We start from the raw sequence: 22680 nt of genomic DNA, 5'->3' as shown, positions 1-22680 counted from the left end.
CAGCCCAGCCAATCGCTGGAGCTGTTGGTGTTTGTCTGTGATACTATGCACTGAAGATCTTAGTCTGTATTTATTCAAATCCAGTTTTAATAAGACGATGTGTTGTACAACATGGAATTATATTTTTGTATTTATGACTAGTCTTGATTCAATGTGCACAATATTGATTGGACCTGTTTTGACGCAGGCCAGGTCGATGGCGAGCCGCTAGGCCCGAGCTGAAAGCTGCACCTGAGAAGCAAGTCTAAGTGGAACCCAATCTGCTCAGGTTGGGTTGGTAGGACGGCTTCTACCCTGCAGCTTGATCTCCTTGTCCTTTCTGCAACCTATCTCTGGGCCACCTTTCTATCATTTCATTTCCCCTCCTAAACCCTTGGATTTTTCTCTGGACGTTTCAAGGTGGACTCAAGAACTGTGTTGCTCCGTCTCTGACGGGAACCTCATTGATCCCCGGCTGGGTGATCAACAATCAAGAAATCAGCGTTGGTGTCCGCTGTCGACACTGATTTGTTTGTACGAAGATCACTTCATTGGTTAAGGCTTCATTGTTTTTTTTTGTTTTTTCACTTATGTTTGTTGTTGTCTGTGGTGTTGCATTTATATAAAAAAGGTACCGCTTCACTCAGACGTGTTCAGTCTCCTACTTCTCCACTCCATGAGCTGATCTAGTCTTCTGATTGGTCACTGCCCAGAATCTTCACGATCATTAAAATGTAACTTCCAGGCTACATAAAGTGGCGAGCCAGCCAGGAGCGGGGAAAAAAAAAAAAGCTGAACATTTTTTTGATTTTTTTGGTATTTTTATATATTGTGTAAACGTGGACATATTCGAGAAACATGGTATTAAGATTTCAAATGCAGTTTTGATAAAAGAAGGGACCAAAACTAAAACGGATGACGAGGTTATCGAATTCCTAAAACAATACGGCTCCATTTCAAAGTTTGAATATATCGATGAACCGCATTCCGCTTTTCACCGTTCGATCGTGGTTGAATATAATTCGGGCGCAGCGTTGGTTTCACTACGTCCATATTTACCATATATATGCGTGTGTGACGATGGCGAGGTTTCGTATGAGATTTTGGATTTGGCTACAGCCTGCGTGAAAGAGGCAGGGAAGTTGCAGACAGAAACCTACTTGGCAGAGCTACAAAGAGTCGCAAAACTGACAGGTCAGGATTTCGCTGTTGTCCTTAATGGGGTGATGTCTCTGCTTGGTCACACTGTCACCAAGCTCCACCCCGCCGCCACTGAGGGGGAGTGCTCTCTGGTGGATAATAAGAATGGGTCTCCTGCTGTCACAGCCAGTCCGCATACTCCATCCCCGTGCCCTGCTCCTGCTTTTGATTTCTCGGCTGGTCCTGCTGCTTCAGGCCACAACTCTGTGCCACAGCCAACCGTCCAGCTTGATCCCACAAGCCGACATAACTCAAGACTCTCCTTGCCAGGCGTGTCTCATGCCGACCTCAATCCGCCGGAAGTTCAGCGTTATGTGGTTGAGCATATCGTCAAGAATGATGATAGCACTATGCACTCCACACAGCGTCTTAGAGCTTTTTCTGGGAGATCACCCAGACCTCAAACTGAGTCAGACTATGACACATGGCGGTCTGGAGTTGAGCTATTATTGAAAGATCCTGCTGTGTCAGACCTCCAACGTTCCCGCAAGATCTTTGACAGTTTGTTGCCCCCTGCTGCTGACGTAGTTAAACATCTGAGGCCCGACACCCCACCAATGGTTTATCTGCAGACCCTTGACTCAGCATATGGCACTGTTCAAGATGGTGACGAACTATATGCAAAATTTATGGACACGTTCCAAGACGGTGGAGAGAAACCATCCGACTATTTGCAGCGCCTGCAGGTCTCACTAAACCAGGCAGTAAAACGAGGCGGAGTTTTGGATAAAGACTCTGACCGACACCTGGTGACCCAATTCTGCCGTGGCTGTTGGGATGATTCCCTTATTGCTGCACTTCAGTTAAAGCAACGCAAACACAACCCACCATCGTTTGCTGAGTTTCTGCTCCTTCTGCGAACTGAGGAAGATCGTGAAGCTGCAAAAGCCATCCGCATGAAACAACATCTCGGTTCATCACGAACCAAGCTGCAGCCCATGCACAGTATGCTTACTCAGACGGTGCAGAAAGGGGAGAGATTGCTGTGCTCACTAATGTCACGCAGCAACTCGCTCAACAGATAGCTGACATGCAGAAGCAACTTGCAGTCCTCACTGCTGCCCAATCAGGCATCAGTCAGCCCATTGCTGTCAAGTCCACACCAGGCCGTAAGTTAGGTGAGGGGCAGAGGGCGGGCAAGCCACCAAAGAACCCGTCTTCTGTTCCCAGAGCCGACTACTGCTATCGGTGTGGTGAAGATGGTCATATTAAGCCACAGTGTGATAACCCCCCAAACTCTGCACTTGTCGCAGCCAAGAAGAAACGGCTCACTGAGAAACAACAAAGATGGCAGAAATCAAGTACTCCTGCAAAATACCCTTTAAACTAGGGTCAGTTCCTGTTGAGGGGCGAACTGGAACTGTTGTGGACCCACAATGTCCCACTGAGGAAAATCATGTTAAATGTCATGAAATAACCCAGTGACGGTTCTTCTGTTCCAGTTGCATTACCCAAGGGGTTGGTCGGATCCCGCTGCACTGCCAACATTGGGATTGCTGGTGACAAGTTTAATTGTCTTCTGGACACCGGGTCGCAGGTCACTACGATTCCAGTGTCATTCTACAACCAGCATCTTGCTGACCAACCGGTGAAATCGTTGTGTGATCTACTGCAAGTTGAAGGAGCCGCAGGACAGGCAGTTCCTTATCTTGGGTATGTAGAGATGGTGGTTACATTTCCTAGTGAATTCCTGGGAGCTGATTTTGATGTTTCTACACTGGCACTTGTTGTTCCTGACGGCGAGAATCATCAATCCCTGGTGTTGATTGGTATGAACACCTTGGAGCCGCTGTATAGCCAGTGTATGGGGAGTGAATACGTCAACTTCCAACCAGCTGCCCATGGTTACAGAGCAGTGCTTAAACTGCTGCAGATCCGCCACCAACAGCAACTGGTGGGCAGTGACAGTGTTGTGAGGTTAGCTGGCAAGTCCCCAGTCCTGATTCCCGCTGGTCACACCACCCGTGTCGATGGCTCTATCCACACCAGCATGTTGTTATCTGACCAATGGGCGCTGGTGGAGCATCCAGCTTCGCCACTGCCGGGTGGGCTGTGTGTGCAGAACTCATTGATTATGCTCCCAGATCAATCTCATGAGAAGATCCCAGTCATTCTTAGAAATGAGTCAGATCAGGATGTGACCATTCCACCTCTCTCTATCATTGCTGAACTTGCAGTTGCACCCCAAATTCTATTGCATACATTGTCAAATCGTTCATCAGAAAGTTCCCCTATTCTGAAGTTAGAATTCGGAGATTCTCCTATTCCTTCAGAGTGGAAGACCAGAATCACTGAGAAGCTTAATGAGATCCCTGATGTTTTTGCTCTCAGTGACATGGACTTCGGACGCACAGACAAGGTGAAACATCAGATAAAGCTCCATGACGAAACTCCATTTAAGCATAGGGCCAGACCTATCCACCCTCGAGACATTGAGGCGGTCCGTCAGCATTTGAGAGGCTTGCTGGAAGCTGGAGTTATTCGTGAATCTGAGTCGTCATTTTCATCACCAATTGTCGTGGTCCGTAAGAAGAATGGTGACATACGATTATGCATTGATTATCGAAAGCTGAACCTGCAGACAGTTAAAGACGCATATCCCCTGCCAAACCTGGAGGAGTCGCTGTCTGCCCTGTCTGGTTCTAAGTGGTTCAGTGTTCTTGATTTGAAATCTGGGTATTATCAAATCGAAATGCATGAAGAAGACAAAGCAAAAACTGCTTTTGTGACACCCCTCGGATTTTGGGAATTTAATCGGATGCCCCAAGGAATAACCAATGCTCCATCTACTTTTCAACGGTTGATGGAGAAGAGCATGGGAGATCTTCATTTGAAGGAAGTTTTAGTTTTCCTTGATGATCTCATTATTTTTTCAGATACGCTGGAGGAACATGAGCGGAGGTTACTGCGAGTACTGCAGCGTTTGAAAGAATTTGGGTTGAAGCTCTCTCCTGAAAAGTGCAAGTTTTTCCAGAAATTGGTTAAATATCTGGGGCACATTGTCTCAGAGAAGGGAGTTGAGACTGATCCGGAGAAGATCATTGCTTTGAAATCCTGGCCAATTCCTAGAACTTTAAAGGAGCTTAAATCTTTTTTGGGGTTTGCCGGTTATTACAGGAGGTTTTTAAAAGGCTATTCCACCATTGCAAAGCCGCTAAATGACCTGACGCATGGTTATGCGCCTGCCTCCAGAGCCCAGACGAGGTCTAGTCCAACTAAAGCCCAGGACCCGAAACAGCCTTTCGGAGAGCGATGGTCGTCAGCCTGCCAGGTTGCATTTGAGACGCTCATTGAGAAGTTGACCAGTTCCCCTGTTCTTGGTTTTGCTGATCCGAAACTGCCATATATCCTACACACTGATGCCAGCACCACTGGGCTTGGTGCGGCTTTGTATCAGGAGCAGGAGGGCCAGCTGAGAGTAATCGCATATGGCAGCCATGGTCTTTCAGAGCGCGAATCGAGGTATCCGGTGCACAAATTAGAGTTTCTTGCATTAAAGTGGAGTGTGTGTGAAAAGTTTCATGACTATCTGTACGGGGCCAACTTCATGGTGGTGACTGACAACAACCCGCTCACTTACCTGTTAACAACAGCAAAGTTGGATGCTGCTAGTCACAGATGGCTTGCGGCTTTGTCCACTTACACTTTCAGGCTCCAGTATCGAGCTGGGAAGCAGAACCTCGATGCCGACGCTTTGTCTCGTCGCCCTCACAGCCACACTACTGACCAGGCAACTCAGAAAGACAGGGATCTGATCAACAAGTTCGTTGGAGAACATGTCATCGAGCCTGGTGAGGTGGAAGAGCTTGATTCAGCTGTTGTCTCTGCCATTTGTCACCGCTGTCTTGTTACCAGCCAGCCGAGCGGCTGGGCAGAGAGCCCCATCGCCCTCGTTGAGTCTTTGAGCCTGTCAGCTCAGGCTATTCCTGACTGCTATGCCAGTGAGGACCTCCATGGTCTACCAGTCGTTCCCTCCGTGTCACATCAGGACCTCAGGGAGAAGCAACGTGCTGACCCTGTGATTCGTGAGGTCATCCACCAGATGGAGACTGGGGAGAAAGTTTCTTCGGCAACGAGGCAGGAGCTTCCAGATATTGTGGTGCTGCCAACAGTGACCTCAGTGACCTCGCCAGATTCCTAGTAAAGAGTCAACTGGTTACTGGAGGACTGACTAAGTTTGATGATAGACCAGAGAGCTATCTAAGCTGGAAAGCCACATTTCAGAGTACCATCATAGACCTTGGTCTTACTCCCAGCGAAGAAATAAACCTTCTTATCAAGTGGTTGGGCCCAGAGTCCTCAGAACATGCAAAACGGATGAAATCAGTCAATATACGTCATCCATCTGCTGGCTTGGCTATGATTTGGACAAGACTTGATGAATGTTATGGCTCACCAGAAGCAATTGAAGGATCCCTGTTTTCCAGAATAGAAAACTTCCCTAAACTCAACAGAAAAGACCCTCAAAAACTCCGTGAATTATCAGACTTGCTCTGTGAACTAGAAGCTGCAAAACAAGATGGGTACTTACCTGGTTTAACCTACCTCGATACTGCCAGAGGAGTAATGCCGATAGTGGAGAAGCTGCCATTTCATCTTCAGGAAAAATGGACCACGGTGGGATCAAAGTTCAAAGAGGAGTATAATGTTGCCTTCCCACCTTTCTCTTTCTTTTCTGAGTTTGTGAGGAAAGAGGCCAGAGCAAGAAATGACCCAAGCTTCGCCCCAACTCATGTCTACCCTGTCATTTCAAGGAAAGAAAAGCCCCCTGGTCATTACAACAGCAAGCCAGCAGTCACAGTGCACAAAACGGATGTGTGCACAATAGGGCTGTCGCGGTAAACCGGTATTGACGATAATCGTGGTATTAAAAAATGAAATTTCAATATCGTGCTCAAAATGCGCACATGATAATATCGTAAAGAGGATCTAGTGCCGCTTGAAATGTGTATTTTCAAAATCCGCTCCTGTTCTTCCGCCCTGCTTCGTCTCCCTCCTGCAGCTCCCCAGCCTCTCCCCCTCCCCTCACATATAAACACAGCAGAGCAGCGGTAGCGGCACGGCTCCTAGCTAGCGTGGCTCCTAGTTAGCGAGCGTCTCGAGTGAACTAAACATGTCGGCAGTGGCCGACAGCGACAGCGAGACGCTCTGTCCTCACCCGAAAAAAGTGTGTTTAGCAGCACTGACTGCACGATGATGCAAGCCGGGTAGCAGTGGGGCCAGACGTGTCATTATAATGTGTCCGGGGGGGGGGGTTCAAGTTGTGTCGCTGATATCCGCCGTCTTCTCCGCCGGCCCCCTTCTAGCAACTAACCGGTGAGTACTCGGAAAAGGGCCCCATGCGGGGGATTTTCGACACGTTGTCGTTGCAGCGTCTAGTGTAGCGCCTTAAATCTGTTATTGAAATTGACTGATGTCAGCCGTTCCTCGGGGCCCCCTTCAGCTCGGGGCCCGGCGCCTCTGGCTGGAGAGAAGCAGCTGCTGCGCTCATTCCGCCTCAACAAACAAACAAAAATTCTCGGCAGTGTGGTGGTGGTACAGGATTTCACCCCAAGAGGACCCGAGGGTTTTCAGAACCCACCAACCCTACGTAAATTATGCCTCTGCTGTGGATCCTCTGTTAATCAGTTCATCAGATTTTAATTAGTTGAGTGTAACTACACTTTTTGTGTGCAGTTGTACAGTTACTGTTCTCATATTGTTTCAACACCTCATTTGACAGGTATTCTGAATGTAATTCATCTTGGAAAAGAGAGAAAACAAACAAAAATAAAATTAAAGATGAATCTAAATGTTTGCTCCATTATTAGTTAAATTTTTGCTGATATCGTGATAATATCGTTATCGTGATATTTTTTACCCATGATAATCGTGAAGAGAAAATTTGATATCATGACAGCCCTAGTGCACATATGTCATCACAACAGAGAAAAATGTGGCTGAAGATTTAAGCAGAGAATGTCCAATTCACCACAAGCCTCACCCACTAAAAAGGTGCAGAGGTTTCCGTACTATGCTGCTGGAAGACAGAAAGAAGTTCATCAAAGAGAATAAGATCTGCTACCGTAGATTGTAATGTCAGTATCAAGTGTGTGGAGTGCGAAAGTGGGACTCACCTGGCAGCGCTGTATCCTGGTCCAGCACCAAAGACACCAAAGACTTCCTCTTCCTCAGAAGAGCATGGCGGGGAGGAACCAAGCACATCAGACCAGAACATCACAGCCACCTGTACTAAGGTATGTGGAAAAGGAATCTCTGGGAAATCCTGTTCCAAGATTTGCCTGGTGCATGTCTATCCTGAAGGTCATCCACACGATAAGAGAAAGATGTATGTGATTATAGATGACCAAAGTAATCTGTCACTTGCAAAGACTGAGTTTTTTGACATGTTTAACATTCAAGGCACAACAGAACCTTACACCCTGAAAACCTGTGCTGGCATAACAGAAACTTCAGGTAAAAGAGCCTGTGGCTACATAGTGGAGTCTGCAGATGGAAAAACAAGTTTTCCTCTCCCTACACTCATTGAATGTAATGCCATCCCCAACAACAGGGAGGAAATACCTACCCCTGAAGCTGCACAACATCACCAACATCTGAGTTCAATAGCAGCTGAGATACCGCACCTTGAACCAGATGTTGACATCCTTCTGCTCATTGGAAGGAACCTTTTGAGAGCTCACAAGGTGAGAAAACAATGTAACGGCAGACACAATGACCCATACGCACAGAAGCTTGACCTGGGCTGGGTTATCATTGGCGATGTGTGCCTTGGCAGTGTTCACAAGCCAACTGAAGTGAGCACTCTTAAAACACATGTGTTGGATAATGGCCGTCCCAGTTTTTTCACTCCTTGTGATAGCCGCCTCAGTGTGAAAGAGAACTTCAGTCTGATGAGTTCTTCAAAAGTCACTCCTCATCAACTGCAACCTGCAAAACCATGCTCAAAGCTCACTGCTGAGGATTTAGGAGAAACTGTTTTCCGCTGCACTCCAACTGACAACCAGCTTGCGCCATCTGTTGAAGATATGCTCTTTCTAAAGAAGATGGAAGAAGTCTTCAAAGATGAAACTAACAGCTGGGTTGCCCCTCTGCCATTCCGAAGTCCAAGGCATCGACTCCCAGACAAAAGATCTTATGCCTATAAGCGGCTCATGTCTCTTCGCCGAATGCTTGACAAAAAAGTTGAAATGAAAGAGCACTTTGTGGACTTCATGCAGAAAATGCTGGATAACAACCATGCTGAGCTTGCCCCACCTTGCGATAAGGATAAAGAGAGATGGTATTTGCCTACCTTTGGAGTCTATCGTCCACAGAAGCCAGGCAAAATTCGAGTGGTGTTCGACTCAAGTGCACAGTTTGACGGAGTGTCTCTCAATGACGTGCTGCTTTCTGGGCCTGACTTAAACAACACCCTTTTGGGTGTGCTGCTCCGTTTTAGGAAGGAACCCATTGCAGTCACAGCCGACATTGAGCAAATGTTCTACTCCTTTGTTGTTCAGGAAGACCACAGAGATTTTCTTCGTTTTCTCTGGTTTGAAAACAATGATCTCAGCAAAGATGTGGCAGACTACCAGGCCAAGCATGAAGAAAGGGGACATTGTTCTTTTAAAGGACAAACATCTAAAGAGGAATGCATGGCCAATGGGTGTCATTGTAAAGGCTCTCCCAAGCAAAGATGGAGTTGTCAGAAAAGCGGAGGTCAAAGTTACTCGTCACAAGACCTCACAAATTTTCTCCAGACCTATCTCAGAGTGTATTCTTCTGTTATCTCCTGGAGACTAGTGTAAATATGCTTTGTAAAGTAGTTTATGTGGCATTTTTAAAATAATGCCAGGCGGGGAGTGTATTGTAACCTGCCATTTATTTAACTGAGCCGCCAGGCCTCTAGGGGGCAACATTGTTTCAGCTGTGGTGCTTTGACAGGAAGTCCTGATATTAGCAGCAGAAAGCTAATGCTTTTCCTCAGACTGCCGTTTGTTTCAAGCCCATTGAGTGGCAAAATAAGTAAGTAAACATGTTATTGAAGTAATATTGGAATGTTGTAGTCTGTGTGCAGTGTTTCTGACTTCCATTCTGTTTTTATATTTGTGTTGTCCTGGTGGATTTGGGACTTTGGGGCTATCCAAGTGTGATTTGCGTTAATGTTGATGCAACTTTATACTGTACCAGTCTGATTTATGTGTTTCTGTTTTCGTTTGTACATTTCAGTTTCACGCTTTTTTGTATTAAATCCATCCATCACAACAACCGGCCTGTTCCTTGGAGGATGCAATGCAAACGAGAGTTTAGCTGGCTGTGAACCCCAGTATAGGACAGGAGTCACACTGGGTGTAGCAATACAGTGAAAGTGACATTAACAACTTAAACAAATGGAAAAACTCTTATTGCTGGCCGAATAACACTGTGAGGAGCGTGAACAAGCCCAACCTGTCCTGCTCCAGTCCCACACTGCGCTCCAGCTGAGCCTCAAAAAAACACACATGCACTTTTAACGGTGAAACGCGGTCCATCCCTTATTATTTGCCATATTGAACTCGGCCGGATTATCCGAAAAATCAGGAGGAAAAGGCTGGTATAAGGCACAAACTGAAATAAGGAGCACAAATATGACAAAAAATTAAAATGAAGCTTAAGTAGAGTGTTTGGCCAGTGCACCGTTTCTCCCTCTGGGCTTTCTTCAGCTGCTGAAAACATGCAAAATAAAGTAAATTTCCCTTCAACACACAATCTGGCTTAATAAAGGTAAGTGTATGAGGCACAATTCGGCGTGAATGAATGTATCCTGTCTGCTCTGTCTGAGAGTCAGAGATAGAATGAAGTTTGAGGAAGTGTGCCTCAGAAGAAACTGCCATTTTTCATCGCCTCTGCTATGAGTGGTGTGTGTGTGTGTGTGTGTGTGTGTGTGTGTGTGTGTGTGTGTGTGTGTGTAAGAGTGCGTGCGTGCGTGCGTGCATGTGTGCGTGTGTGTGTGTTGGAGGTGTGGCAATCATCTCGGTAAAGACTTGGTATTTTAAGTTATTGTAAATCATAATCGATGAATTGTAAAATTATGCTTCTTGCAAAATTCTTCCAAAAGCAAAAACAAATCCCTGTCCCCGGCTCGGGGCATATAGAGTATTTTCTAATTCATTTTTGTGTTTTGCACATAATGCGATTAATCACAATTAATCGCAGAAAAATTATGTGATTAATCGCGATTAAGAAATTTAATCGTTGCCCAGCACTACTTTTGATGTTGTTCAGCTCTGACGCTCCTTGAACCTTGACCACAGCCACTCCACCCGCTCAGAGACATGAAGAGGCCACTGCCGGCCCAGCAGGAAGTCCATCAATCATTGACTTGTTGAGGAGTGCTGCCAAACAGATCACGCTGCCTGGCCTTAGTTCAGATGGACTGTGACGCTCTGTGGGCATGTCAGAGCTGAGCTTGGACTCTTGGACGGGGAGTTGTCAGGGTGAGACGGCGTCCTCACATCAAGCAGAGACACACAGAAGGACTGAGCAGGGACGGATAGCAGCGTCTTCTCTCCGGAAGTGTCTGGAAGAAGCTGTGAAGAGAGTTGATCAGGTGAGAATCTCTGTCCGTTCACCACAAAGCTTTCACAACGCTGTGTTGGACTGGATCTGACTGTGTGGCTGCTGGCTGTGTGTCTGTGTGACGGTCCAGCCTACATTATGGACACCTGTCGTTCTAGTGGAGACACACATCAGGAACAGCCTTCAGATGTGTGTGCTTCTCAGGCTGAGGCTGGTCTGGTTCAGAAGGTTTATCCCAGTTGAACAACTTTAAATATTAACAGGAATTTATGAACATGATGAATCTTTATCTTTACCCACATGCGCACAGACTCACACTCAAACCGTTGTGAAGGTGGCCTCAGGCTTGGTGGTGCCGCCGCCCACCCAGTGTACTGTTCAGGGAGGAATGTCTGGATCAATGCCAAACAGGTCTGATCATGCAGATCAATGTTCATCAGAGACACATTTGATTTGATCTGTATATATCGTAGACATGTCATGATAAACGCTGAGAGAGTGTTCCAATGCTACGTTTGATCATCCCAGTCTTTCCTATGGGCATGATCTTCAGGCCATGTGACTGCCGTCTCTCACAACAACATCACAACATCATCTGCAAAAAGCAGAGATGAAATCCTGTGGTCTCCGAACCACACCCCCTCTGGCCCCTGGCTGCACCTAGAAATTCTGTCCATAAAGATTATAAACAGAACCGGTGACAAAGGGCAGCCCTGCCGGAGTCCAACATGCACCGGGAACAGGTCCGACTTACTGCCGGCTATGCGGACCAGACTCCTACTCCGGTCATACAGAGACTGGACGGTCCTTAACAAGGGGCCCTGGACTCCGTATTCCTGAAGCACCCCCCACAAGACACCACGAGGGACGCGATCGAACGCCTTCTCCAAATCCACAAAACACATGTGAAGTGGTTGGGCGAACTCCCATGAACCCTCGAGCACCCTATGGAGGGTCTAGAGCTGGTCCACTGTTCCACGACCAGGACGAAAACCACATTGTTCCTCCTATATCCGAGGTTTGGCTATCGGTTGGATCCTCCTCTCCAGTACCCTGGAATAGATTTTCCCAGGGAGGCTCAGGAGTGTGATCCCCCTATAGTTGGAGCACACCCTCCGGTCCCCCTTTTTAAACAGGGGGACCACCACCCCGGTCTGCCAATCCAGAGGCACTGTCACGACCGCCAAGCGATGTTGCAGAGATGTGTCAATCAAGACAGTCCCTGCACATTCAGAAACTTCAGGTACTCGGGGTGAATCTCGTCCACCCCCGGTGCCTTGCCACCGAGAAGCTTACCGACCACCAAGGTGACTTCAGCTTGCGTGATGGACGAGTCCACCTCTGAGACCTCAGCCTCTGCTTCCTCCACGGAAGATGTGGTGCTGAGACTGAGGAGGTCCTCGAAGTATTTCTTCCACCGTCCAACAATATCCCCAGTTGAGGTCAGCAGCTCCCCACCTCCACTGTAAACAGTGTTGGCGGAGATCTGCTTTCCTCTCCTGAGGCGCCAGATGGTTTGCCAGAATGTTTTCGAGGCTGACCGATAGTCCTCCTCCATGGCCTCCCCGAACTCCTCCCAGACCTTAGTTTTTGTCTCCACAACCACTCGGGCTGCAGTTTGCTTGGCCTGCTGGTACCTGTCAGCTGCTTCTGGAGTCCCACGAGCCAACAAGACTCGATAGGACTCCTTCTTCAGCTTGACGTCACCCCTTACTTCCAGTGTCCACCACCGGGTTTGGGGGTTGCCACCACGACAGGCACCGGAGACCTTATGACCAAAGTTCCAAGCAGCTGCTTCAACAATGGAGGTGGAGAAAATGGTCCACTTGAACTCAATGTCCCCAACCTCCCTCGGGACATGAAAGAAGTTCTCCCGGAGGTGGGAGTTGAAAGCCATGCTGACAGAGGGTTCCACCAGACGTTCCCAGCAGACGCTCACAACACGTTTGGGTCTGCCAAGTCTGTCCGGTTTCCTCCTCCGCCAGAGAATCCAACTCACCACCAGGTGGTGACCGGTCGACAGCTCTGCTCCTCTCTTCACCCGAGTGTCCAAAACACGCGGCCGGAGGTCATATGACACGACAACAAAGTCGATCATCGACCTCCGACCTAGGGTGTCCTGGTGCCAAGTGCACTTATGGACCCCCCTGTGCTCGAACATGGTGTTCGTTATGGACAAACTGTGACTAGCACAGAAGTCCAATAACAAAACTCCACTCGGGTTCACATCAGGGAGGCCGTGCGATCCAATCACCCCCTTCCAGGTCTCAGGTCTCACTGTCGCTGCCCACGTAAGCCGAGACAATAGTGAGGCACCTGTCCCCGACCCGGAGAACCAGGGACCAGACCCTCTGGTTCACTGTGGTGAACTCCAACGCATGGTGGCGGACCTGTGGGGCTATAAGCAAACCCACACCAGCCCGCCGCCTCTCACTGCGGGCAACGCCAGAGAAGTGGAGAGTCTAGCCCTTCTCAAGAGGTTGGGTTCCAGAGCCCAGGCTGTGTGTCGAGGTGACCCGACTATATCTAGCCGGTATCTCTCGACCTCCCTCACGAACTCAAGCTGCTTCCCCAACCCCCCCAATGAGGTGACATTCCATGTCCCTAGAGCTCGTCTGTGTGTCTGAGAATCGGGTCGCCGGGCATCCTGCCGTCAGCTGCCACCCAATCCACATTGCACCCGGCCCCTGCGGTTCCTTCGGCAGGTGGTGGGCCCACGTCGCCCCTTCGGGCTGAGCCCAGCCGGGCCCTGTGGGCAAAGGCCTGGCCACCAGTCGCTTGCAAGCCCCAACCCCAGGCCTGGCTCCAGGCTGGGGCCCCAGCTGCGCCATACCGGGCGACGTCACGGACCTTGATTGTAGCTTCATCATAGGAGCGTTTGACCTGCTCTTCGTCTGGCCCGTCACCCAGGACCTGTTTGCCATGGGAAACCCTACCAGGGGCATAAAGCCCCGGACAACATAGCTCCTGGGGTCACGCGGGCGCTCAAACTCCCCCACCACTTTAATGTGGCAGGTCAGGAGGGGAGTTGTTTTTTTTTTTTTTTTTTATCTCACTCACTCAAAGCAAAATGTGTTTTTCTTTTGTAGAATGAGTAATCACAAAACATCAGACTCACCTGGCCCTGGCCCTGGCCCTGGACCTGGCCCTGGATCAGGACCTGGACCTGGATCCAGTGTTGCATCCACAAAGACTGATTGTTCCAAACACGCTCTAGATTCCAGAGGATCTCCTTCCTCAGAGTCTCAGTAGGTTTTCTTTCATCTGCTGTTGTGTATTTTCTGTCATTCTTCACTAAATGATTCACTGAACATGAACAAAGTTCTGACTCAGACAATCATCAAAGTCCATCTGAAAGTCCCAGTTCTTCTCTTTCTTCTCCAATGTTCCTCCTTTTTGCCAGTCAGTCTGTTCCTGATGTTGTGTTTGTTTTCACCTCCGACTCTGGGTTTCCATCCAGATGTGTGTCCCTGAAGAGTGACCGATCTATGGGGAAATCCATTGGCTTTAAATCAGGACCAGGATCTGCTGATGAGGGGTGAAGATCAGTGTTTGTGTCAGGATTCATCCTCAGAACAGCAGCTTGAACAAAGTCAATGTGTTTCTGCAGCGTCAGCCAGCAGAGCTCCCAGGTTCCCCATGGAGGCTCCGCCCCTCAGCATCAAACACATCTGGACTCCATCTTTATGGTGAAAACTAATACTACTACTACTACTACTAGAAAAAGTCTCCAACCATGGCGTTATTGGTCGTCCTCTTGGAAACACTAACAGACTCCAGAGTCGTAACAACGGTGGATTTCCACTCACATCTCCATCTATCTAACTCCAGATGTTTCTCTGTTCCAGCTGCTGGAGGACAACATGGTGGCTTTCATGAAGGAGGAGCTGAAGAAGATGAAGAAGCTCCTGAGTCCAGATTACCCAGCATGCTCAGAGAGTGAGAGAGAGGATGAGGATGAAGAGCAGAGGAACAGCAGAAAGTCATTTCTGAGGATGACTCTGGACTTCCTGAGGAGGATGAAGCAGGAGGAGCTGGCTGAGCATCTGAGGAGCAGTAAGAGGATTTGATCTCACCAAACACTGAAATGTTTTCAGCTCCAGCAGAAACAGAGTCGGGGATGGTCTGAGCCTGCAAGATAAACTCAGCAAAACATGATTTTTGGGGTCCTCCACTCAGTTGCTAACAGTTCCTTTTCTAATTTGTTGTTGCTGTGGCGGGAGCAGGATGAGAAACACAGTTGATTACTCAATCAGCTGCACCTGCATACAGCGAGGGCAGGTGAGGACAGAGGTAGGGGCGGGGAGGCTGAAGATACGGAGGCGAGCCCCGCCGGCAGGGGCCAGAGGCTGAAAATACTGAGGCAAACCTCACCGGCAGGGGCCAGAGGCTGAAGTCTTATGTGGGAGGCACGCAGCTTCAGAGATTCACGGCCCGCTGGGTCCAGTGATGATCGGCTCCTTCTGTCACGGGTGCAGGTGGAAGAACCCACGCGCAGGCAGCCGGGTGGAGTTCAAACTCATTTATTTTCAAGAACAGAAATGCAGGAATACAGGAATGCCGGACAAAGGAACGCTGAGCTGAGCCGACATGCAGGCAAGGATGCACAAGCACACAGAGAGACCCACAAGGAGCCAACAAGACACACCAGGGGAGCAGGACTTAAATAGAGGGAAAGACAGGTGCAACACATTAAGGTGGTAACGAGGTAGGAGCAGACAGAAACAGGAGGGGCAGGGCCAGCACAAAGGACAATCAAAACCAAAATCGGCCCTGAGTGCCCCCACATGGCCGCAGGGTCATAAGGCATGACAGGACCTGTTCCCGGTGCATGTTGGACTCCAGCAGGGCTGCCCTTTGTCTCCAGTTCTGTTCATAATCTTTATGGAGAGAATTTCAAGGTGCAGCCAGGAGCTGGAGGAGGTCCAGTTTGGTAGCCACAGGATGTCGTCTTTGCTTTTTGCAGATGATGTTGTCCTGTTGGCTTCATGGAACCTGGACCATCATGCACTGGGGCTGTTCGCAGCCGATTGTGAAGCGACAGGGATGAGCAGGCCCGCCGACAGCGGGGGACAAACTGCTGTCCCGGACCCATGGTTGGGGGTAGGTCCAGAAATAAAGGTGGGGGGGCCCATCCAGCACCCCACTCACGGCTCCCGATGCAGCATGCAGAAACCACGCCGCATGACTCCGCTACCCCCAGCTCCACCCCGCCCCCCAAATAAGCGGTGAAAAATGGATGGATGGATGGATAGATGGATGGATGGATTTGTCTGTAAACACTGGGGAAAATCATCAGCTCTACTATGCTATGTGTGTAAATTTCAGCAAAACGCAGACTTTGGACCATTTCATTTCAAATGCAATGAAAGAAACATAAACGTCATGGGGCAATTCACAAATTACCAGAAGTCCATCGGTAATTCCAGTAATGAGCGAATAGTACAATAACACACTTTCATCTTCACTGTCAAATCCATTCAACTCACCCATGCTTTCTTCTTCTTTTCAGGAACTTCTGCTGGAGTCTGCCAACAGAAGCTGAAACGTGGCCTGAAGAAGAGGTTCCAGTGTGTGTTTGAAGGAGTCTCTAAAGCAGCAGAGTCCACCTTCCTGAACCAGATCTACACAGAGCTCCACATCACAGAGGGAGGGGCTGCAGAGGTCAACCAGGAACATGAGGTCAGACAGATTGAAGCAGCATCCAGGACAGCAGACAGAGCAGAAACAAGCATCGGACGAGGAGACATCTTTAAAGCCCCACCTGGAAGATCTCAACCAATCAGAACAGTGCTGACAAAGGGAGTGGCTGGCATTGGGAAAACAGTCCTGACTCAGAAGTTCACTCTGGACTGGGCTGAAGACAAAGACAACCAGGACGTCCACTTCATATTTCCATTCACCTTCAGAGAGCTGAATGTAGTGAAGGAGAAGAAGTTCAGCTTAGTGGGACTTGTTCATCACTTCTTCAAGGAAACAGAAGAAGCAGGAATCTGCAGCTTTGAAGACTTCCAGGTGATCTTCATCTTGGATGGTCTGGATGAGTGTCGACTCCCTCTGGACTTCCAGCACACTGAGTTCCTGACTGAAGTTACAGAGTCCACCTCAGTGGATGTTTTGCTGATAAACCTCATCAGGGGGAACCTGCTTCCCTCTGCTCGCCTCTGGATCACCACACGACCTGCAGCGGCCAATCAGATCCCTGCTGACTGTGTGGACAGGGTGACAGAGGTCCGAGGGTTCACCGACCCCCAGAAGGAGGAGTACTTCAGGAGGAGGTTCAGAGAGGAGGAGCAGGCCAGCAGGATCATCTCCCACATCAAGACCTCCCGAAGCCTCCACATCATGTGCCACATCCCGGTCTTCTGCTGGATCACTGCTACAGTTCTGGAGGAGGAGCTGAAGAGCAGAGAGGGAGGAGAGCTGCCCAAGACCCTGACTCAGATGTACATCCACCACCTGGTGGTCCAGGCCAAAGTCAAGATGGTCAAGTATGGTGGAGGAGCTGCCACAGATTCACACTGGAGTCCAGAGAGCAGGGAGATGATGGAGGCTCTGGGAAAACTGGCTTTTGATCAGCTGCAGAAAGGAAACCTGATCTTCTATGAACCCGACCTTACAGAGTGTGGCATCAATCTCAGAGCAGCCTCAAAGTACTCAGAAATGTTGGCCCAGATCTTCAGAGAGGAGAGCGGCCTGTTCCAGGACAAGAAGTTCTGCTTCATCCATCTGAGCCTTCAGGAGTTTCTGGCTGCTCTTCATGTCCATCAGACCTTCATCAACTCTGGAATCAACCTGCTGAAAGAGAAACAAACAACCATTCAACAATCTCCACAACAACCTCGGCTCCACCATCTCCATCAGAGAGCAGTGGACGAGGCCTTGAAGAGTCCAAATGGACACCTGGACTTGTTCCTCCGCTTCCTCCTGGGTCTCTCACCGACGACCAATCAGAGTCTCCTTCGAGGTCTGCTGACACAGACAGGAAGTAGCTCAGAGACCAATCAGGAAACAGCGCAGTACATCAAGAAGAAGCTGAGTGAGAGTCTGTCTGCAGAGAGAAGCATCAATCTGTTCCACTGTCTGAATGAACTGAATGATGGTTCCCTGGTGGAGGAGATCCAACAGTCCCTGAGATCAGGACACCTCTCCACAGACAAACTGTCTCCAACTCAGTGGTCAGCTCTGGTCTTCATCTTACTGTCATCAGAAGAAGATCTGAAGGAGTTTGACCTGAGGAAATACTCTGCTTCAGAGGAGGCTCTTCTGAAGCTGCTGCCAGTGGTCAAAGCCTCCAACAAAGCTCTGTACGTATTCATGATCATATATGGACCAAAGTATGGGCTCAGTATTACTGTTTTGCCGGCACATAAAAAAAGTATGTCCAAAAAACAAGATTTTCATTTGTGAAAGAGACAAAGTTCCTTTTCAAACATCCTGTTTATAGATGAAAAGTACAAAACAGCTTTCAAGACTCAGAATTGCTGTTGTGAATTTTGTCCTCGTTTGTATACCTCTATGTGGAGGATTTTATTTATTACGGACTTTACGTTTGTGGGCAAATCTTAAAGTGCACAATCAAGAAGATAATAAAAACAATGATAAAGACAATAAAAAGCAGTAAAAGCAGTCAATCACTCAGGAAAGTCAGTAAAAAAACAAAAAGGTTTTCAGCCCTTTTTTGAAAGAGTCCATCTGTGGAACCTGAGGTAGTCGGGGAGGGTGTTCCACAGACGGGGAGCAGCTGCCTCAAAGGCCCTGTCGCCCATCGTCCTGAGCCGAGTCCTGGGTGGGTGTAGACGGTGCAGCTGGCCTGGGTTCTAGGTGGAGGAGTACATTGAGATAAGTGGGGGCTGCACCGGGCAGACAGTGGTGGGTTTGAAGGATGGAGGTGATGTGGGACCCGGGCAGCGCTGGTCTTTGGAGGCTCTTGCCAGGGATCCAGATGAGGAGGCGTTCCAGTAGTCCAGCCTGGAGGAGACAAAGGCCGGCGGGACGGGAGAGAGACGGCCACAGTTTGGCAATGTTACAGAGGTGAAGGAAGGAGGTTTTATAGATATGAGATATATGATGATGGAAGCTGAGATGGGGGGCAAACCTGACACGCTGAGTTAGAGTTGAGTGTCGTCAGTATAGCAGTGTAATTGTATTCCCTGCCAGCTGACGACACAACCGAAGGGCAGCATGCAGATGATGAAGACGGTCGGACCGAGGACAAAGCCCTGGGGGACTCCACAGGTGACCGTGTGGGGGCGGGATTTAGCGTCCCCCAGGGCTATGAACTCAGTCGTTCTCGTGAGGTAGGAGTGAAACTATGCCTGTGCGGTATACCGGTTCGTACTGAAAACCGGTCTTTATTTTTGTTATGATATGAATTTCTCATATACCGCAATACCAGTGAACAGCCCAAACAACGTGTGGAACGTGCGCGGCGGTAAAGTGTTTCAGCGGGGACCCATTTCACTGCTGCACACCAACAACACAGCGTGTATTTTGAGCCGAGAATGGCTGCCTGCGAGAGCTCTCAAAGTGAAGCATGCTGTTTACCCAGAGGAACGAATACCAAAAAAAGAGGAGGTTTGGAAGTTCTTCGGCTTTAAAACGTCGGACGTGGACCAAAAAAACTATCTTTTGCAAATGCTGTCGAGCAAAAGTGGTAGCCGGCGGCGCTAACACCAGCAATTAGCTAAACCACCTTAGCTGAAAACACGTTTCAGAGTACCAGGAACGTCATAAACTAAGATCCACAGCCTCCACATCCACAGCTCATTCTGCAGCAGCAGTCAGACGTCCATTCAAGACGCCTTCGCTAAAGGGACTGCATAAGAGAAAAAAAACAAGCGGTTGGTCGAGATAGCAATCGCAATCATGCAATCTGGACATGAAATAAAAAACATGATACAGTCCTTATGACAGTCGAATGGGCTATTTAAAGCCAAACTCAAGGAAGTGGAGGACTATGTGGTGATCAACAGTATCAAATGCATCAGAGAGGTGGAGAAGGATGAGGAGGGAGGTATAGCCGGGGTCAGAGGTCATCAAGAGGTCATTTGTGACCCTGATGAGAGCTGTCTCTGTGCTGTGAGAGGGACGGAAACCGGATTGGAATTTCTCATACAGATTGTTTGATTTGAGAGGATTGTGGAGTTGGCTGGAAACAATTCTTTCAAGGGTTTTGGAGATGAAGCGGAGGGTGGAGATGGGTCTGTAGTTAGACAGAGGTTTGGGATCCTGAGTGTTTTTTTTTTTTGAGGAGGGGCTTGATGATAGCTGTTTTGAGGCTGGACAGACAAACTGGACGCTTCAGTTTCAAAAGGACAAAGTTCTCAGCTGTAAATTCAGAGTCTTTCACACAGTTTTGTGTTTTTACCTGTGAACACAATGTCTTCAAAGGAACTTTTTCCCACAAATACACATCATTTTTTAAAACCATGCAAATTATTTTCTACACTTTCACAAGTGTGAATTTTTCCAACTTTTTTTTTGTGCAGGAAGGCAAAACACAATGTACAAACCCAAACTCTGAAATGATCTGCGATCATTAATTGACCTCTGCAAAACATTTCTGATTATATTAAACCCATAAAATGCTGTCCATGATGTCCATTGATCTGGTTTTCATTGTTGTTTATCTTCTCCAGGTTGAGCGGCTGTGGTCTGTCAGAGAGAAGCTGTGGAGCTCTGTCCTCAGTTCTCAGCTCTCAGTCCTCCAGTCTGACACATCTGGACCTGAGTAACAACGACCTGAAGGATTCAGGAGTGAAGCGTCTGTCTCTTGGACTGGAGAGTCCTCACTGTAAACTGGAAGCTCTCAGGTCAGGATCCAGCTGCTGCTTGATCATGTGGAGGATCTTCCTTCTTCCTTCTTGACTTGATGCAGCCATGTTTGTGTCTCCAGTCTGTCAGGGTGTCTGGTCTCAGAGGAAGGCTGTGCTTCTCTGGTCTCAGCTGTGAGATCCAAGTCCTCCCATCTGAGAGAGCTGGACCTGAGCTACAACCATCCAGGAGACTCAGGAGTGAAGGAGCTGTCAGCGGCAGTGGAGGATCCACACTGCTCACTGGAGACTCTCAGGTATGGACACACAGCAGGAGCTCACGGGCTTGTACCTTAACCAACGCCCTGTCTTCCTGTCTGACTCTTTCTTCCTGCAGGATGGACCATGGTGGACAGCAGAGGCTCAAACCTGGTCTGAGGAAGTGTAAGTTGGACTCATCACTGTCCGCCGGTATACCTTACTACCTTATAACTGCCCAGCCCTACCACAAGCAACAAATCCATCACATGTGTCACATCAGGACTGAACTCTTTTTCTCTCCATCAGATTTCTCTCAACTTCATCTGGATGAAAACTCAATGAGCAGAATGCTCAAACTGTCCAACAACAACAGGAAGGTGAAATATGTGGAGGGAGAGCAGCCGTATCCTGATCATCCTCACAGATTTCATTTCTGGCCTCAGCTGCTGTGTAGAAATGATCTGAGTGGTCGATGTTACTGGGAGGTCGAGTGGAGCGGAGGTGTTGAAATATCAGTGAGTTACAGAGGAATCAGAAGGAAAGGAGGCAGTGAGGAGTGTAGGTTTGGAGGGAATGATCAGTCCTGGAGTCTGTGGTGCTCTGGTTTCGGTTACTCTGTCTCGCACAATAAGAGAGACACATTCATCTCCTCCTCCTCCTCCTTCTCCTCTGGTAGAGTAGCAGTGTATGTGGACTGTCCTGCTGGTTCTCTGTCCTTCTTCAGAGTCTCTTCTGACTCTCTGATCCTCCTCTACACCTTCAACACCACATTCACTCAGCCTCTCTATGCTGGATTTCACTTCTGGCTCCCTGGTTCTTCAGTGAGTCTGTGTCCTCTGTAGGAAGGACGTCTCTGTCTCTGACAGCAGGGAGGAGGAGGAGCCTATCAGAAGGTGGGAGGAGTTTAGCTCTACTAAAGATGGGATTTCTTCTTTGTTCCATCTGGTGTTTGTTGTGGTTTCATTGTTGTGGTGTTTCTTGAAACGTTCCATCACAAAGTAACAAAGGTAAATCAATGACAACACTGTGAAAAAAAAGTAATAAAACAGCATTTTACTGTTTATTTTACCAATTTTTTTGGCATTTCCAAAATGCTAATTCATTCACAAAAAGAAACTGTGATTTTACATGTCAATTGTAATATAACAAGAAATCCCTGTTACTGTGAAAATCACAGTATTTCTGTTCTTTTACAAAGAAATGCCCCGCCCTGTGCCCCTGCGACCTCGTGGGGGCGGTGGGGTCCTGTTTTATGTTTGTCTGCCCTCATGTTCTCCTGCCAGGTCATCTGTCTCGTTAACTTCCTAATGTGCCTCACCTGTGTCTACGTCTATTTAAGTCCTGCTCTCCTGGTGTGTAGTGTCGGCTCCTTGTGGGTCTGTCCGTGTGTTCGTGCGTCCTGGCCTGCACCAGCTGTGTTCCTGAGTTCCTGGTTTCCTGGTTTCCTGAGTCCTGATGGAAATAAAGGACTTTCTGTACTCTGCCTGGCTGCCTGCGCATGGGTCCTTCCACAATTAGAAATACTGATATTTACCTCCGCCAAGGAGGTTATGTAATCACATCGTTTTGTTGGTTTGTTGGTTGGTTTGTCAGCAAAATTACGGAAAAAAAGTAAAGGACGGTTTGCAATGAAACTTTGTGGAAAAGTGGGTCTTGGGCTAACTTAGAATCCATTAAATTTTGGTGATGATCCGGATCACTGTCTGGATCCAGGAATTTTTTTAAAGGATTCTCTATTATTGACAGATAGGGCCGTCTTTCACATAGTGGGGCATAACTCAACAACAAATGACAAGGGGGCTTCGCAAAAACTTACAGTTTAAGTTCTTCAATGACTCTAAGAGATATCAGCTGCTGATCCAGATCACGGAAGTATTCCAGAAACGAGGATCCAGAACAGACAAAAATAGGGGGATTCTGGAGTGTCAGTCACTGTGAAGCATCA

The 22680-nt window shown here is 48.4% G+C and overlaps 1 protein-coding gene and 1 long non-coding RNA gene across 2 annotated transcripts in view; both read left to right on the top strand.

Annotated features, from left to right (window-relative positions):
- The window catches only part of LOC115381241 (NLR family CARD domain-containing protein 3-like), a 65665-nt gene that overhangs the window by 26400 nt on the left and 16585 nt on the right, over positions 1-22680 (top strand). The window lies entirely within an intron of this gene.
- Positions 14722-22680, top strand: part of LOC115381255 (uncharacterized) — a 21488-nt gene continuing 13529 nt past the window's right edge. Inside the window, exons 1-2 of the long non-coding RNA XR_003930412.1 lie at positions 14722-14775; positions 16232-16283. This is a non-coding gene — a long non-coding RNA (uncharacterized LOC115381255). The remainder of the gene's footprint in view (positions 14776-16231; positions 16284-22680) is intronic.

Source organism: Salarias fasciatus, chromosome 23 (assembly GCF_902148845.1).
Source record: "Salarias fasciatus chromosome 23, fSalaFa1.1, whole genome shotgun sequence".
NCBI classification, from domain to species: domain Eukaryota; kingdom Metazoa; phylum Chordata; class Actinopteri; order Blenniiformes; family Blenniidae; genus Salarias; species Salarias fasciatus.
This window is presented reverse-complemented; position numbering and strand designations above follow the sequence as displayed.